The 16,838-nt window shown below is 44.0% G+C and overlaps 1 protein-coding gene across 8 annotated transcripts in view; it reads right to left on the bottom strand.

The window, feature by feature from the left end:
- SPIN1 (spindlin 1) overlaps positions 1 to 16,838 on the bottom strand; it is a 193,993-nt gene that overhangs the window by 39,051 nt on the left and 138,104 nt on the right. The gene's annotated exons all lie outside the window — the stretch shown is intronic.

Genomic DNA, 16,838 nt, shown 5'->3' with positions numbered 1-16,838 from the left:
TGTTGTCATTTATATTGACAAGTGTGTTTCTATTCACATTCATATAAAGATGACAAACTGCAGATCTAAATCACAATAGGTCACTAAGTCAAGTCTTTCTTACAACCAAGTAAGATGCTCTTCCTCTAACAAATATTCAATTTGTGCTGGCCTCTCTATGAGCATCATTCTAGTTATAACCCAATATAATATTGCATTTATATTCTGCAAAATTTCCACTCATGTGGTAAAATGAGGATTACAAAAGATTAACTAGATAAAAACTGAGGAAAAATACAAAAGCCAAATATAATTATCCTAGGATTGTTGTTTAAGATATTAAAAACAAATGGGTTTCTAATTTCTTCCTAAATCTTCCGTAATGACTTGTCAGTTAAACCTTTAACCAAAAAGTGCTTAAAAAATTATTGCGTAAATATTTTAAGTAAACAAATTCCACACACTTATTTACAAGTTTACCCTAACAGATTATGTCAGCTCTTCATTACCATATATATTTGAATATAAACTGAGGTGACCGTCCTCCCCCCAAAAGAGAGGAGGAAAAAAGGACGACTCGAATATAAAACAAGATTAGAAATTTGGGTGATTCTGTTGAGCCAGTCTACAAAAACTTGAGAATATCCACTGTTTTTTTTCTAGGCTAAGCAGCATAAAATCTGTTTATTTTTTGGGGATCTTTGTGACCTGGATAATTGTGACCTGAATTGGCCACTGCTGGAAACAGGATACTGGGCTTTGATAGACCCTCAGTTTGTCCCAGTATGGAAACTCTTATATTCTTAATTAAGAGATCAGGCAACAAGATCCAATGTCCCTTTCCATGTATTAAAATTAGTCCAATAAAAAGGATCACCTTATTTCCATTTTCTATTCATAAATATTTATCCAACACAGCTACAATACTACTTTATCCTAAAGCAAAAAAATATATAGAATTTTTTTTCTACCTTTGTTGTCTGGTTTCTGCTTTCCTCATTTTCTGGTCATTCTCTTTCTTCCATCCACTGTCTGCCCTCTCACTGCCTCTTCCTTCTAGCATCTGCTTTTTTCCATGCCTCTTCCAGAAACTGTCTGTCTCTCCCCTTCCATCTCTCCCTCCCTCCCGGGGTGGTTTTTAGCATCTCTCTCTTCCTTTCGTCCCCTCAGATCTAGTATCTGTCTCCTCCCCCTCCCCCTATGGTCTAGCATCTCTCTCCTCTCCCTTCTTCCCTTTTCTTCACTGGATCTTCCTTTTCAATTTATTTTCTGCCTCTGTCTAGATTGAATTCTTACAATCCAGTCCTCAATTTTCCTCTTTTCATTATGTCTACCTACAACTTGCCACCTCTCTCCCTAACCCCCTTCCAGTATCTCACTAACTCTAGCTTCTTCCCCCAATCCAACATGTGCCCTTTTATCTCTATCTCCCTCCTTCCATTCAGTATGTGCTCTCTCCACTTCCTTCCAGTGTCTGCTCCCCTCTCTGTCTTCCCCACTTCCTTCCAGCCACTACTCCCCTCTCTCTCCTCCCCACTTCCATCTAGCATCTGTCTCCTCCCCATTTACATTCAGTGGCTGCTCCCCTCTCTCGCCTCTCTAGTTCATCCAGCATCTGATCCTCCCTCTCTCCACTTCCATTCAGCATTTGTTCTCTCACTCCCCGTCTTCTAACCAGCACCTGTCGTTGTTCCCCCTTTCTCCACACAATAAGCCTGAAGCACCACTCAACCTCTTCCCCTTGTTGGGCCATCTCATAGAAACATAGAAACATAGAAAGATGACGGCAGAAAAGGGCCAAGGCCCATCAAGTCTGCCCACTCTATAGACCCTCCCCTTAATATTAGCCAATGTTCTACCCTGATCCACTTAGGGATCCCACATGGGCGTCCCATTTATTCTTAAAATCTGGCACGCTGCTGGCCTCGATTACCTGTACTGGAAGCTTGTTCCATTGATCAATCACTCGCTCCGTGAAGAAATACTTCCTGGTGTCGCCGTGAAATTTTCCGCCCTTGAGTTTGAGCGGGTGCCCCCTTGTGGTTGAGGGGCCTCTGAGAAGGAAAATGTTATCTTCCACTTCTATACGTCCGGTGATGTATTTAAACGTCTCAATCATGTCTCCCCTCTCCCTGCGTTCCTCGAGAGTGTAGAGCTGCAAACTGTTTAGTCTTGCTTCGTACGAGAGACCTTTAAGCCCTGAGACCATTCTGGTGGCCATCCTTTGGACCGACTCGACCCTCTGCATGTCCTTGCGATAATGTGGATTCCAGAATTGCACGCAGTATTCCAGATGAGGTCTCACCATGGTCCTGTATAATGGCATTATGACTGCAGGCTTTCTGCTGACGAAACTTCTACGGATGCAACCCAGCATCTGTCTTGCCCTTGATGAAGCCTTCTCCACCTGATTGGCAGATTTCATGTCTGCGCTGATGATTACTCCTAAATCTCGTTCTGCTGAAGTCCTGGTCAAGGTCTCACCGTTCAAGGTATAAGTTCTGCACGGGTTTCTGCTACCCAGGTGCATGACCTTACACTTTCCAGCATTGAAGCCCAGCTGCCAGGTTGAGGACCAGCTTTCCAATGTACGTAGGTCCTGCGCCATACTATCTTGTAGTTTGCCCTCGCTTACCATATTACATAGTTTGGCGTCGTCGGCGAATAATGTTACTTTACCATGAAGCCCTTGAGTCAGATCTCCTATGAATATGTTGAAGAGGAGTGGACCCAAGACCGAGCCCTGCGGCACCCCGCTGGTCACTACCGATGTCTCAGAGAAAGTACCGTTAACCATCACCCTCTGAAGTCTGCCACTCAGCCAATCATTGACCCATGCCGTCAGAGTCTCTCCTAACCCCATCGACTTCATCTTGTTTAACAGTCTGCGGTGTGGGACGCTGTCAAAAGCTTTACTGAAGTCCAGGTACACTATGTCCAGTGATTCTCCTTCGTCCAGTCTTTTTGTTACCCTCCCTCTCTTCCCCTCACCTTCGCAGCACTTTTCCAAAACCAAAGTTTTCGCTCTCAGAGGACTCCTGACACGGCAGCCCCAACGCTTCTCCTCTAATGCCCCCTTTGATGAACCTCAAAGCCACTATTCTCCATGTACACAAACTCCCGCCCTCCTCCTTGCATGCCCCACTCCCCAACATTACGCTTACCATTAGCACTGGAAACCTGATGTATGGTCAATAGTGTATTTTGATCTGGGGCGGAGCTTCAAGCATCTGCACATGCTCAAGGCCTGCTCCCGCCTTATCTGAGAACCTTGGAGGGGGCAGGAGCTGGCAGGCTATGAGCATGCGTGGATCAGAATACAGCATTGACGGCGGCAGCAGCAGGTTTCTAGTGTTAAAGTTAAGCACAATGTCGGGTGGGTATACATGGAAGGTGGCGGTTTGTGCGCATGGAGGATAGCAGCTTTGAGATTCATCATGGAGAGGCATGTATTCGGCAGGGAGAGCATGTGTGTGTGTGGGGGGGGTCACTCTATTGAAGATTAGAGCCCTGATGGTCATTGGGAGATGAATGGAGGACAGCTGTGCCATCAGCCGGGTGGTGACTCAAATATATACCGAGACCCCCATTTTTGGGCCAATATTCGAGTATACTGTATACGGTACTTTATAAGATTCTTTTTACTTGTGCAACATATCTGTATGCACAAACTATTATCTTACAGCAAAAATAAGAGAGAAGGTGAATTACCATATATTACTCATAAGATGGTCCGAATATAAGTTGAGGTACCCTTTTTCTCCCCAAAAAAGGAGGAAAAAAAAGGTTGACTTGAATATAAGCTTGGAATGGGGGTGGTTAATATTCATGTGATCTGCCCTGCCAGGATCTGCACCCAGCCCCCTCACTCCCTGCCTAGGTGGCTAGGCTCTCCACCCTGTCCCACTTCCCTGCCCTGTCCCTTCTCTCCCAATGTCCTGCAGGCCTCCTCTGAGCCTGCCGTATGACCTGGTGGTCCAGTGGTAGGCCTTGACAGGAGGGATCATTCCCATCTCCTGTCCTGGATGACTCTGACAATTTTTTTTTTACCTCCCTCCTGCCTCCCCCCCGTTTACCTTTTTGAATCCCTGGTAGTCCAGCAGTGCACCGGGCAGGAGCGAGCTTTCTGTGCTCCTGCCTCATGCTGAGCCCATCCCTGAATGGCTGCCTTGAGCTCTTGCGGCCCAGTGGTATACTAGGCCTGAGCGAGTCCCATGAGAAATGGTGGCAGCCATTCAGCGAGCGACTCAGCGCCGCAGGAGCGCAAAAAGTTCACTCCTGCCTGGTACTCTGTTGGACCGCAAGAACTCACAGCAGCCATTCAGAGGGGATCAGTGTGGGGCAGGAGAGTGGAAAGTTCGCTCCTGCCTGGTATACCTAGCGCCCCTAGTATACCAGGCAGGTTCCAAACTGTCTACTGTCTGACACAGACTGAATCTACCATCTGGCACAGACTGGGGGGGCAACAATCCACCTCACTGGCCATAAAAACATCTAACCCTTGAATGGTAACCTATCAAAAGGAGCTTGAAAGACAAATCTCCTGCACAAGTCGTTTCAGAGCATTCTACCAGTGGTGAAAAATAAACAGTCTTGTCTCATGTCCCTGAACCTCTGCTACATAATCCATAGCCGAAACTAGTGACTGGGGTTAAGCATGCTCCTCCTCTGATGGAGCCTGATACAACAGAGAATAGTAGGCGATGCCACCCAAGGTGCTATCACCTGCAGCCCCCACAGCCAAGGCCTCTGTCTCAAGGATCAAATTCACCCCAGAGACTATTCACATCCCTCAAAATTGCTTTATTGTCACTAGGCAAAGGAATTCCTCTCATAACCCATGCTACCAGCAAGTCCACTTGAGAAAGAGACCTGCCGAAAAATAGGAGTCTCTGGTTCCAAACTTGCCTCTCCATGCTCTGATAACCTCATTGTAAAGGCAGGATGTGAAGGAAAAACAATACAATAGTGTCTTATATCCCATAATTCTCTACAAGGTTTACAATAAGACTTAAGTAATGTTCTTGAAGTTACATTTTTTTTAAGCCAGATCTCGTGGTTGTTAAGGGAAGAGGAAAAAGAAAGGTGAAATGCGACTTAAGGTTGCGTATGACTGAGCGGTGAGCAGTAGAGGACTGTAAAGGCTTCAGCTTCATTGCCCAAGAGATTCCGAGATAGCATCCCGCAACAGCTGCTGTGCTAAAAAAATTAGAAGGTCCAGGGGTAACACAGAGTTCTGACTGTTCACACCAGCCTGAGACTCTGAATCCTCCCCAAACTAAGAGTTCTCTTGGGGAGTAAAAGGATCGATTCCGATCTCTAGTCCACTTGCCCTAGAGCAGGGGTGTTAAAAGTCCCTCCTCGAGGGTCGCAATACAGTTGGGTTTTCAGGATTTCCCCAATGAATATGCATGAGATCTATTTGCATGCACTGCTTTCATTGTATGCTAATAGATCTCATGCATATTCATTGGGGAAATCCTGAAAACCCGACTGGATTGCGGTCTTCAAGTAGGAACTTTGACACCCCTGCCTTAGAGGGACCAAAGGGGGCCAAGCCCAGGGCACCTGCCCCCACCCCCAAATGTCCCATAGCACACATAACAGTTGTTCAACTGGCCATCCATCGGTAATCTAGCATGAATCGGGGCAAAAAGCGTAAAGAGTCCATCTGTACCAATTTTAACCAAAAATGAGAAGCTTTGAAGCAGACAGAGACTTTTAAACTCAAATCGGGAAAAACAAGATGGCTGCCGCAGCAATGTTTTGGCACCAGAAAATGGCCCAGGGGAGCCGAATAAAAAGGACAAAAATTTCAGAAAAAGGGCTTTTGGAGTTAGGGAACCCAAAATCCTAGCCCCATAAACTTCCAAAAATGCCATTATAAGATCCCCCACCCTCGATTTCCCCATAGACAACAATGGACTGTACTTACAGTTGCTGCTAGAACTGTGCCTGCCTCAGCTGAACCATGCAGCACTCACAACTCCTCCAAGCACACAAGACATACACAGTCGGTTGTCCAAACTTGTCTCTAGCATACTGCACTTCATTTCTTTTTTTATTTTCTTGTGAGGAAGGAGCGCAGGATAATTCCTAGATGAGAATCACTGGAGATGGGTAGGGAACCAACACCACCAACTACAGTTTACCCTGCAATAAGCACTCAGGAAGCCTAATCCCCTTGCTCAACTGATTTGGCAAAGCCAAACCAGGAGCTACCTCTTGTCATTATGCACAGAATAATAATACCAGGACCAGGAAAAGCCCATCCACTTACATATATGTAAGAGATTTACCTGAACCAAAAATGGTTTTCAAGGGTGATGATGTGGATGACCTGAAAGAAACATTTGTGAACCTGGAAAACGTACTAAGCCAAATTGACAAGTTAAAGAGTGATAAATCACCTGGACCGGATGGTACATATCCTAGGGTACTGAAAGAACTCACACATGAAATTGCTGATCTGCTATTAGTGATTTGTAACCTGTCGTTAATATCGTCAGTACTACCTGAAAATTAGAGAGTGGTCAATGTTACACCGATCTTTAAAAAGGGTTCCAGGGGCGAGCTGGGAAATTACAGACCGGTAAGTCTGATTTCAGTGCCATGCAAAGTGGAAACAATTATAAAAAATAAAATTGTGAAACATGTAGACAAGCATGATTTAATACAGGGGTGTCAAACTCAATCACATAAGGGGCCAAAATCTAAAACATATGTTAAGTCGCGGGCCAAATTTTTTTATTAGCAAATGGTTCCCTATGTCTTTATCTTGGTGGAGACTTGCAGAAGCAATTAAGATGACTATCATGCCTATTGTTAATTATTACCTAGGAATGCTTCCCAAACTTGTTCCAAGATCCTTCTAAAAATCCATAGAAACCAAACTTAATAAATATATATGGAGGAACAAAACACCTCATATTGCAATTAAAATTCTGAAATCATCCAAAGTAAATGGAAGGATTGGTTTTCCTGATTTCTTTCTGTATCATGTTGCTGCCCGTTTAAGATTTTGTGCGATAGGCTCAATTCTTCTTATAATAATTTTGAGGACTAATCTGCATGGCATTCTATATAAAATTATTTTGGGCTCCTTTTACAAAGGTGCGTTAGGGCCTTAATGCGCGGAATAGCACAGACTAAATTGTCACTTTATTGAGCAGGCGGTAGTTTTTCAGGTAGCGCACGCTAATCTAGTGTGTGCGCTAGAAATGCTAGCGCACCTTTGTAAAAGGAGCCCTTATTCTCCTATTCCCATTCATAGTTTACCTTATGTTCCTAGCCATATGATTCCTAAAATTCTTGGCACTATCATATCCACAATACACTTCTCCCTCCGAATCTGCGGATTTGGTTATTCATAATTTTTATTTTAATCATTTTTAATTTTTAGGGCTATTTTTTTTTTTTTAATTATTTATTTATCAAATTTTTACATGTTATAAATCAAGTATCCACTTGTACAGAAAGTTGAAGAAAAGCAGGAAAATAATACTCAAAAGTAAAATACATGGTAATCAAGTAAAATAAAATAAAATTTTAGCTTAAATTCAGCTCAAGTCCTCAAAATTAGATCCAAGAAGGATAAGGCGGACTTAGTAACAAATACTAACAACTATCAATTCAAATATTAGGAAAACAAGATCCCTTGGCTGAGGAAGGATATCATTATTCAAATGCACTTCACTTTGATTTTGATTTTCCTTCATCCAGCCGAGTTCCTACCAAAAAGGCTGTCAACTGGAATGGTTCAAAGAATACATATTTCTTCATATGGTATTGTATTACACATTTACAAGGGTGTCGAAGAAAAAAAGTCCCACCAAGAGATATAACTCCTAGTTTCAACAAAAGAAACTCTCGTCTTCTTCTCTGGGTTTCCCGTGCCAAGTCTGGAAACATTAATATTTTTTGTCCAAGAAATTCTTTCATTTTGTTTCTAAAGAACAATCTAAGCAACCAGTTTTTATCTGGGGCAAGAGCCACAGTAAGAAGCAATGTTGCCGGAGATGCAAGCTCTCTATCCGAAAGTTCCAAAATTGCTGAAACATTAATTGGTTGATTATTCTCCTGTTGTTTAGATGGTGATTTAATAGGTTTTGTTGGTAGGTAATATACTTGAGTAAGTGGTGGTAATGTATCCTCTGGAATACCCAAAATCTCCAACATATAACGTTTCAACAAATCCCTAGGCGTCACCGAGGGTATCTTAGGAAAGTTAATCAGTCGGAGATTATTATTACGTGAAAAATTCTCCAAAGTTTCCAATTTTCTACGCATATTTGTATTATCTTTTATTATTACTTCATTAAGCTGTTTTGATGCTTTTAATTCCTGTTGTATATTCTCCATAGAATTCTTAGATTCACCAATTTCAACTTTTATATTTTTTATCTCAGTTTCTTGAAGAGTAATTTTATTTTCCAGCTGCAAAAGCTGGGGCTTGACAGACTTGGCTAGGTCAGCCACCAAATCCCAAATTGAATCCAGTGTTACTTCTCTGGGTTTTTCAATAACATATGAAGAATTAAAAGTTTGAATAGTCTCACCAGTTTTCAGCTGTTCCTGGTAATCCTTCTGCTGGCCTGAAGTAGTCCCTGATGTTTCCAATTCCTCAATATTCTTTGGACTCACCTGAAAACTCAGGGAGTCCATCTCCACGCTCCCCTCACTGTTCTCCCTGGCCTCCGAGGGTAGATGCCTGCCTTCTACCGGCAGCTCCTCCTCTCGTGGGGAGCTGGTAACCTGAGGAGGTGGGGGAGGTGCCCTAGCGTCGGGGCTCAGCGTAGTCTCCAGCCCCAAGGAGATCGCCTCATTCCCGCCCCTCTGAGGCGTCTCCAGCGGGGGCACCGACGCTGCCGGGACATCCTGCATCCGACGCAGGAGTTCTTCTATGTTGCCGAACGAGGGGACCGCCGAACGCCGCGAGGCTCCAGCGGCGCTGCGGCCTCTCCTCTTCGGCATTCTGAGTAAGTAACTCTTTCCTTTCTGAAAAGTTTTCAGAAAATCTCCGGCGTGCTGCTCAGCATCCGGGACCATCGGCCATCTTGGATCTCACCTTTAGGGCTATTTTTAAGCTCTCCGAGACTCCCCGTAAACTTACCTGGTGCTCTAGCGAGCTTTCGGGGCAAGAGCGATCTTCCTACGCTCCTGCCCCATGCAGATCACTCATAGGAAATGGCTGCCATGAGCTCTCATAGTCTCTCGAGACTACGACGGGAGCTCACGGCAGCCATTTCCTATGAGTGATCTGCACGGGGCAGGAGTGTAGGAAGATCACTCCTGCCCCAAAAGCCCACTCGATCTAGAAAACTCATGGGAATGGGATGGGGAAATTGAGTTTCTCCGGGGACGGGGACAAATTTGTCCCCATGCCATTTTCTAGCTAGATCGCCAGGGAATCTCAGAGGGCTTAAGGTAAGGTCTGGGATTCCGGGGGAAGGCGGGTCAGAACTGGCCCGAATATTATTCATGGCTTTTTAATATTCGTGGGCCGGTTCTGCCCCTAACCCCCGCGAATATTGAGAGAGAAGTGTACATGCCACTAAGCTTTTAGATTCTCACCTTCGAGATTTGGCCTGCCATTCCTTCCCTCCCTCCATCCCGGCTTCCCGGTCTCTTCAAAGCAGCCTGCAGAGGATCACCGGTCAGCTGTAGCGAACCTCACAGGCTACCATCGACTTCCACAGTACATTTCCGCCCCTCCTCTGACGTACGGGACCGCGGCAGAGGGAATGTGATGCTGAGGCTACGGCAGCCTGCTAGGATTACTACAGCCGATCGGTGATCTTCAGCACACTGCTTTAAAGAGGAGACCGGGAAGCCGGGATGGAGGGAGAGAAGGAACGGTGGGCCAAATCTTGGGCCAGATCCCAAGCCAAATTTAATTACACCCCTGATCTAATAGGACAGAGACAGCATAGGTTCAGCTGAGGGAAGTCTTGCCTCACCAATTTTTTGATTTCTTTGAAGGTATGAATAAATATGTGGATAAAGGTGAGTCAGCTGATGTGGTGTATCAAGATTTTCAAAAAGTATTTGGCAAAGTTGCTCATGAGAAGCTACTGAGAAAATTAAATAGTCACAAGATAGAAAGCAATGTTCAATTATAAATTAAAAACTGGTTATCATAGAAAACAGAGAGTAGGGTTAAATGGCTATTTTTTTCAATGGAGGAGGATAAATAGTGGAGTGCCACAGGAATCTGTTCTGGGACTGGTTCTATTTAACTTATTTATAAATGATCTGGAAATTGGGATGACAAGTGAAGTGATTAAATTTGCAGACGAAACTATTCAAAATTGCAGACAGTGAAAAATTGCAGGCAAACCTTAAGAAATTGGAAGGGTGGGCATCCAAATGGCAGATGAAATTTAATGTGGACAAATGCAAAGTGATGCACATTGGGAAGAATACACGAAATCATAGCAGATGCTATGGACCTTATTCAAGGAGACTGTGCACGAAGCACAAAGCATATGCATCCCCAAGTTCAGAAAAGGGTGCAAAAAAAATAGAACAAAAAACCCAGTGTGGATAACAAGTGCAGTAAAGAAGGCGATAAGCGACAAGAAAGCATCGTTCAGAAAATGGAAAAAAGACCAAACAGAGGAGAACCAAAAAGAGCACAAAGAACACCAGAAAGAGTGTCACCGAGTGGTTAGAAAAGCAAAAAGAGAATACGAAGAGAGACTGGCAAAGGAAGCAACAAACTTCAAGTCGTTCTTCAGATACGTCAAGGGGAAGCAACCGGCGAGAGAAGAAGTGGGACCATTGGACGATGGAGACAGAAAGGGAGTTGTAAAAGAAGAGAAAGAGATAGCTGACAGGTTAAATGAGTTCTTCACGTCAGTCTTCACGATGGAGAATATAACCACCATTCCGGAACCCGAGGAGATCGTAATAGGAGACCAAGACGATAAGCTGGTCGATTTAGAGGTAAGCCAAGAGGATGTACTCAAGCAGATCGACAGACTAAAGAGCGACAAATCGCCGGGTCCAGATGGCATTCACCCAAGGGTACTCAAGGAACTAAAAGACGTAATAGCGGAGCCACTTCGACAGATATGCAACCTATCCTTAAAAACCGGAGAGATCCCGGAGGATTGGAAAATAGCAAATGTCACGCCCATCTTCAAGAAGGGTGCAAGGGGGGACCCGGGAAACTACAGGCCGGTGAGCCTGACCTCAGTCCCGGGAAAGATGATGGAGGCACTGATTAAAGACAGCATCTATGAGCACATCGAAAAAAATGGGCAGCTAAAACCGAGTCAACATGGCTTCTGTAAGGGTAGGTCATGCCTCACAAACTTATTGTACTTCTTTGAGGGAGTGAACAGCCAGGTGGATAAAGGGGAATCTATAGACATCATTTACCTTGACTTCCAAAAAGCCTTCGACAAGGTGCCACACGAGAGACTGCTTAAAAAGATATGGAACCACGGGGTACAAGGGGAGGTCCACCGATGGATCAAAAACTGGCTGGCAAACAGGAAGCAGAGGGATGGCGTAAAGGGCCACTACTCAGACTGGAAAGGGGTCACGAGCGGAGTTCCGCAGGGGTCGGTGCTGGGACCACTCTTGTTCAATATCTACATAAATGACCTAGAGGCGGGAACTAAGTGTGAAGTCATTAAATTTGCAGATGACACCAAACTATACAGCAGGGCTCAAACCAAGGAAGACTGCGAGGATCTCCAAAAGGATCTAACGCGGCTGGAAAAGTGGGCCGAAAAGTGGCAGATGAGCTTCAACGTGGGGAAATGCAAGGTCATGCACGTGGGGAAAAAGAACCCGATGTTCACATACAAAATGGGGGGAACACCACTAGGGGTTAGTAACCTGGAGAGAGACCTGGGAGTGATGGTAGACGCAACACTGAAGGCATCGGCGCAATGCGCCACAGCCTCTAGGAAAGCAAACAGAATGCTGGGTATCATTAAGAAGGGTATTACGACCAGGACGAAGGAAGTCATCATGCCGCTGTATCGTGCAATGGTACGGCCGCATCTGGAGTACTGTGTCCAGTACTGGTCGCCGTACCTCAAGAAAGACATGGCGGTACTTGAGGGAGTACAAAGAAGAGCAACCAAACTGATAAAGGGAATGGAAAATCTCCCATATTCTGACAGATTGAAGCAGTTGGGACTTTTCTCCCTGGAAAAGCGAAGACTTAGAGGAGACATGATAGAAACCTTCAACATCCTGAAGGGCATAGAAAAAGTAGACAGGGACAGATTTTTTAAATTAAGGGGCACCACAAGTACAAGGGGGCACTTGGAGAAATTGAAGGGGGACAGGTTTAGAACAAACGCTAGGAAGTTCTTTTTCACTCAGAGGGTAGTGGACACATGGAACGCGCTTCCAGAGGCTGTTGTAGACAAGAAAACATTAAATGGTTTCAAAGAAGGTTTGGATAGATTCCTAGAAGAAAAAGGGATTGGGGGGTATAGATAGGTATAGACCATTGCTCAGACAATGGGCCTGATGGGCCGCCGCGGGAGCGGACCGCTGAGCAGGATGGACCTATGGTCTGCCTCAGCAGAGGCAACTTCTTATGTTCTTATGCTAGGGTCCACTTTGGGAGTCAGCACAAGCAAAAAAAAAGATCGGTCTCATTTTATACAACATGCTCAAACCTTCTGCCCAATGCGTGGCGGAGGTCAAATAAAGCAAACAAGATGCTAGTAATTATTAGAAAGGGATGGTAAACAAGACTAAGAATGTTATAATGCCTCTGTATCACTCCATGGTACAACCTCACTTTGAGTACTGTATTCAATTCTGGATGCCGTATTTCAAAAAAAGATATAGCGTACAGAATGACACGGTGGCTGTTACCCAACCCGCCAAAATGGTGGGAGAAAAAAGTGGTCATTGCAGATACGGGGACAAGGCCATTCACCACCCCACACTTAAGGGAGGGAACACGTGCGGTCCAGCAGCTCCCTCCTTCTTCCTAACAATCGCCGCCATCTGGACATCTCCCTCCCTCCCTTCCCCTTACCTTTGCTGGCAATTTTTTTATTTTCTCTGAACAAGCAGCCGGAGCCTTGAAATCGCATGCAGCTGCCGGAAAGTTGTCCTCTGACGCAACCGGAAACAGGAAGTTGTGTCAGAGGACAACTTTCCGGCAGCCGCACGCGGCTTCAAGGCTCCAGCTGCTTGTTCAAAGAAAAAAATAATTGCCAACGAAGGTAAGGGGAAGGGAGGGAAATGCTTGGGTGTGGCGAGCGGGAGGGAGGGGGCTGCTGGACCACATGAAGGGTGCTGAAGGGGAGGTGGAGAAAGGGGGAGAATACGCTGAAGAGAAATGGGGAAGAGAGAGAGAGAGGGGAGAAGACGCTGAAGGGAAATGGGGAAGAGAGGAACAGACACTGAAGGGAACTGGATGGAAGGAAAGGATAAAGAAAAAAAGGCACATGCTGGATTGGGGAGACAGATACCAGATCTGAGGGGAGGAAAGGAGGAGAGAGATTGTAAAAACTATCTGGGGGAGGGAAGGGAAGAAGACAGAGATGCCAGACTATGGGGGGGGGGGGAGTGGAGGGAAGAAGACGGGTACCAGACCAATGGGGGGGAGGGAGAGATAGAAGGGAGAGGCACAACAACAGAGCATATGGAAGAGTCAGAGATAAGGCAGACAGTGGATGGAAGGAATAAAATTAGGAGATGAGGAAAGTAGAAATCAAACAACAAAGGTATTAATTATTTTTTTTTTTTTTTTGCTTTAGGATAAAGTAGTATATTAGTTGTGTTGATAAGCATTTAGAAACAAAGCCCTGCCAGCTGAAGATCTTTCTCTAGTTCAGAAGCCAGAACTTTGATTTATAAAATGACAATTGTACAGAATATTGTTTCTTTTTATACTTTAATAAAATAAGTTCAGTATAAAACTATTTGTGACTTCGTTAAGGATAAGGTTGTTTATCAAAGGAAATTTGAACAGATTGAAAATCACAATAGAAGACTCAATTTGAGAATTCTTAATTTCCCTAAATCACCAGGTGTTTCTCCTGGAGATATGTTAAAAAAATACATGATGGAAAACTTGAAATTTACTTTAGAAGCAATGCCTCCTCTAAACAGAGTCTTCTATTTACCAGCAAAAACAGAAATACCACGTGAAATAAATCAAGGGAATTTGCCAGTATTGGATTTAAATAATATAACAGCAATTCTTGAAAACTCTGAAGTTCAGATTGACTCGAGTACTTTGCTGATATCTTTTGTGTTTGAAAAGGATTTAAATGCTGTTATGAGAATGTTTTTTTTGCTTTTCTCAAATGTTATTTCATGGTAAAAAAGTATCGATATTTCCAGATGTTGCGAAGGTAACACAAGAACTAAGAAAATCCTTTCTCAGTACGAGACAAGATGTAAAAAAGCTGGGAGCCACTTTTATGCCAAGCTATCCCTGTAAATGCTTGATCAGATATATGGGGCTAAAGTATGTCTTTTTTTGCTCCTGAGCAACTTCGCAGCTTTTTGGATTCTAAGAGTGTACTCCATAATGTATGGTTATCATCGACTCACATTAAGTCTTTTTCTTTAGATATTTGCCTATTTAAGGATCTCCTTATCTTTTCTTTTTTGATTCTCCACACTTAATGGTCTAAGGAAGAGTAATAATATGAACTTTAAATAGATTTCTTCTTTGAATGTATTTCTTTAACTCTGTATTTCTGTTAACAAGTGGATGCTTGTGGACATACAGTGGTACCTTGGTTTACGAGTGCACCGGTTTGCGAGTGTTTTGCAAGACGAGCAAAACACTCGGCAAACTTTTGTCTCGTAAACCGAACACTGCCCCAATAAACGAGCACTCAGCAATGGTGGCCCAGGGGTGAGTACCTGTCAGCGGGTGCTGCAGCGATTCCAAAGTGGTGCTTTCCTTCCCTCGGGGTCCCCGTGCGGCTGCCCTCCTACTTCGGCTGATGCCTCTGCCGTCCGTCAGCGCCTCCCGGCTCCCGATCCAAGCCGGCCGCCATCCTGAACGAGCATGCACGTGGCCTCACCTCTCCTCTCCTAAGTCAGCTGCTGCCCCGACAACACGCTCACCACGTACAGGATGGCGGCCACCATTGCTAACTTTGGTTGTGGAATGAATCTTCTGAGTTTGCATTAAAGCCTATGGGGAACTTTGCTTTGATAAACGAGCATTTTGGATTATGCTCGTAAACCAAGGTACCACTGTATTAAAAAATGCATACAAATAAATAAATAAATCAAATAAACTATTTGAGGCTTGTGTGGCTGGGATCAGATGGTTTGCGGGGACGGGGCGGGGGACTGAGCTCACGGGGAACAGGGAGCGAAATCGCGGGGACGGGACAGGGACAAGTTTACAGGGACAAATATTTTCCCCGTGTCATTCTCTAATATAGCGGAACTAGAAAAGGATCAAAGAAGAGCGACCAAGACAATAAAGGAGATGGAACTCCTCTCGTATGAGGAAAGGCTAAAGAGGTTAGAGCTCTTCAGCTTGGAAAAGAGACAGCTGAGGGGAGATATGATTGAAATCTACAAAATCCTGAGTGGTGTAGAACGAGTACAAGTGAACTGAGTTTTCACTCCATCAAAAATTACAAAGACTAGGGGACACTTGAAGTTACAGGGAGATACTTTTAAAACCAATTGGAGGAAAGTTTTTTTTCATTCAGAGAACAGTTAAAGCTCTGGAACACACTTCCAGAGGATGTGGTAAGAGTGGTTAACAAAGCAGGTTTTAAAAAAGGTTTGGACAAGTTCCTGGAGGAGGAGAAGTCCATAGTCTGCTACTAAGATAGACATGGAGGAAGCCACTGCTTGCCCTGGATCAGTAGCATGGAGTGTTGCTACTATTTGGGTTTTTGCCAGGTACTTGTGACCTTGATTGGCCATTGTGAAGATGGGATACTGGGCTAGATCAGGGGTCTCAAAGTCCCTCCATGAGGGCCGCAATCCAGTCGGGTTTTCAGGATTTCCCCAATGAATATGCATGAGATCTATGTGCATGCACTGCTTTCAATGCATATTCATTGGGGAAATCTTGAAAACCCGACTGGATTGCGGCCCTCAAGGAGGGACTTTGAGATCCTTGGGCTAGATGGACCACTGGTCTGACCCAGTAAGGCTATTCTTATGCTCTATAAAACTTCACTGTACATGGTAATGTACCCTACCTGAGGCTTTGTTATTTTTAAATACAAGAAGACAGATACTTTAGATCTCACTTAAAAGGATCAATATGTGAAACCTACTTGGAATTTTAAAGCCAAAACAAAGTTTGAAAAATCTTTTGACATGAACACCTCTATATTCTTCATGCTCACTTAATTCAAGCATTAAAAAGTAGTTTGTTTGAAATTTAATGTTAATACTACTATTTGATATTGTACAATGTGACTTTTCAGTATGGGTTATGTGTAGCAATGGCGGGGACCCCAAACTTTGACTGAATGCCAGTGAGAAATGAGAACTGAAAGAAGTTAATACTTAATACCATCCTATTCAGAATAAGTTTCCATGCCAGCATAATTTAGTAAGCCACAAAATACCATCCTATTCAGAATAAGTTTCCATGCCAGCATAATTTAGTAAGCCACCAAGTTTGTAAGTTTTAACACACATCTAAACAACAGTATTAGAATTGGTACACGAGACTAATCTTAAAAAGGAATTGATCATCACTGCTTAAAGCTATGATATATTTGAACAATTTTATTGGAAAGATCTTCAAAGCACAGAAGAAAAAAAAAAAAAAAAAAAAGAGATGAGAAAAAGAACATTAAATCTGTGAGGACTCAAACAAAAGTGCTTCAGGATTTAAAAGTATATCTGAGCAGTTAGCAAGTCAGCCTGTGGTCAGC

This window comes from Geotrypetes seraphini, chromosome 1 (assembly GCF_902459505.1).
Source record: "Geotrypetes seraphini chromosome 1, aGeoSer1.1, whole genome shotgun sequence".
NCBI lineage: Eukaryota > Metazoa > Chordata > Amphibia > Gymnophiona > Dermophiidae > Geotrypetes > Geotrypetes seraphini.
Note: the sequence above shows the minus strand (reverse complement) of the source record. Positions and strands in the feature narration are given on the sequence as shown.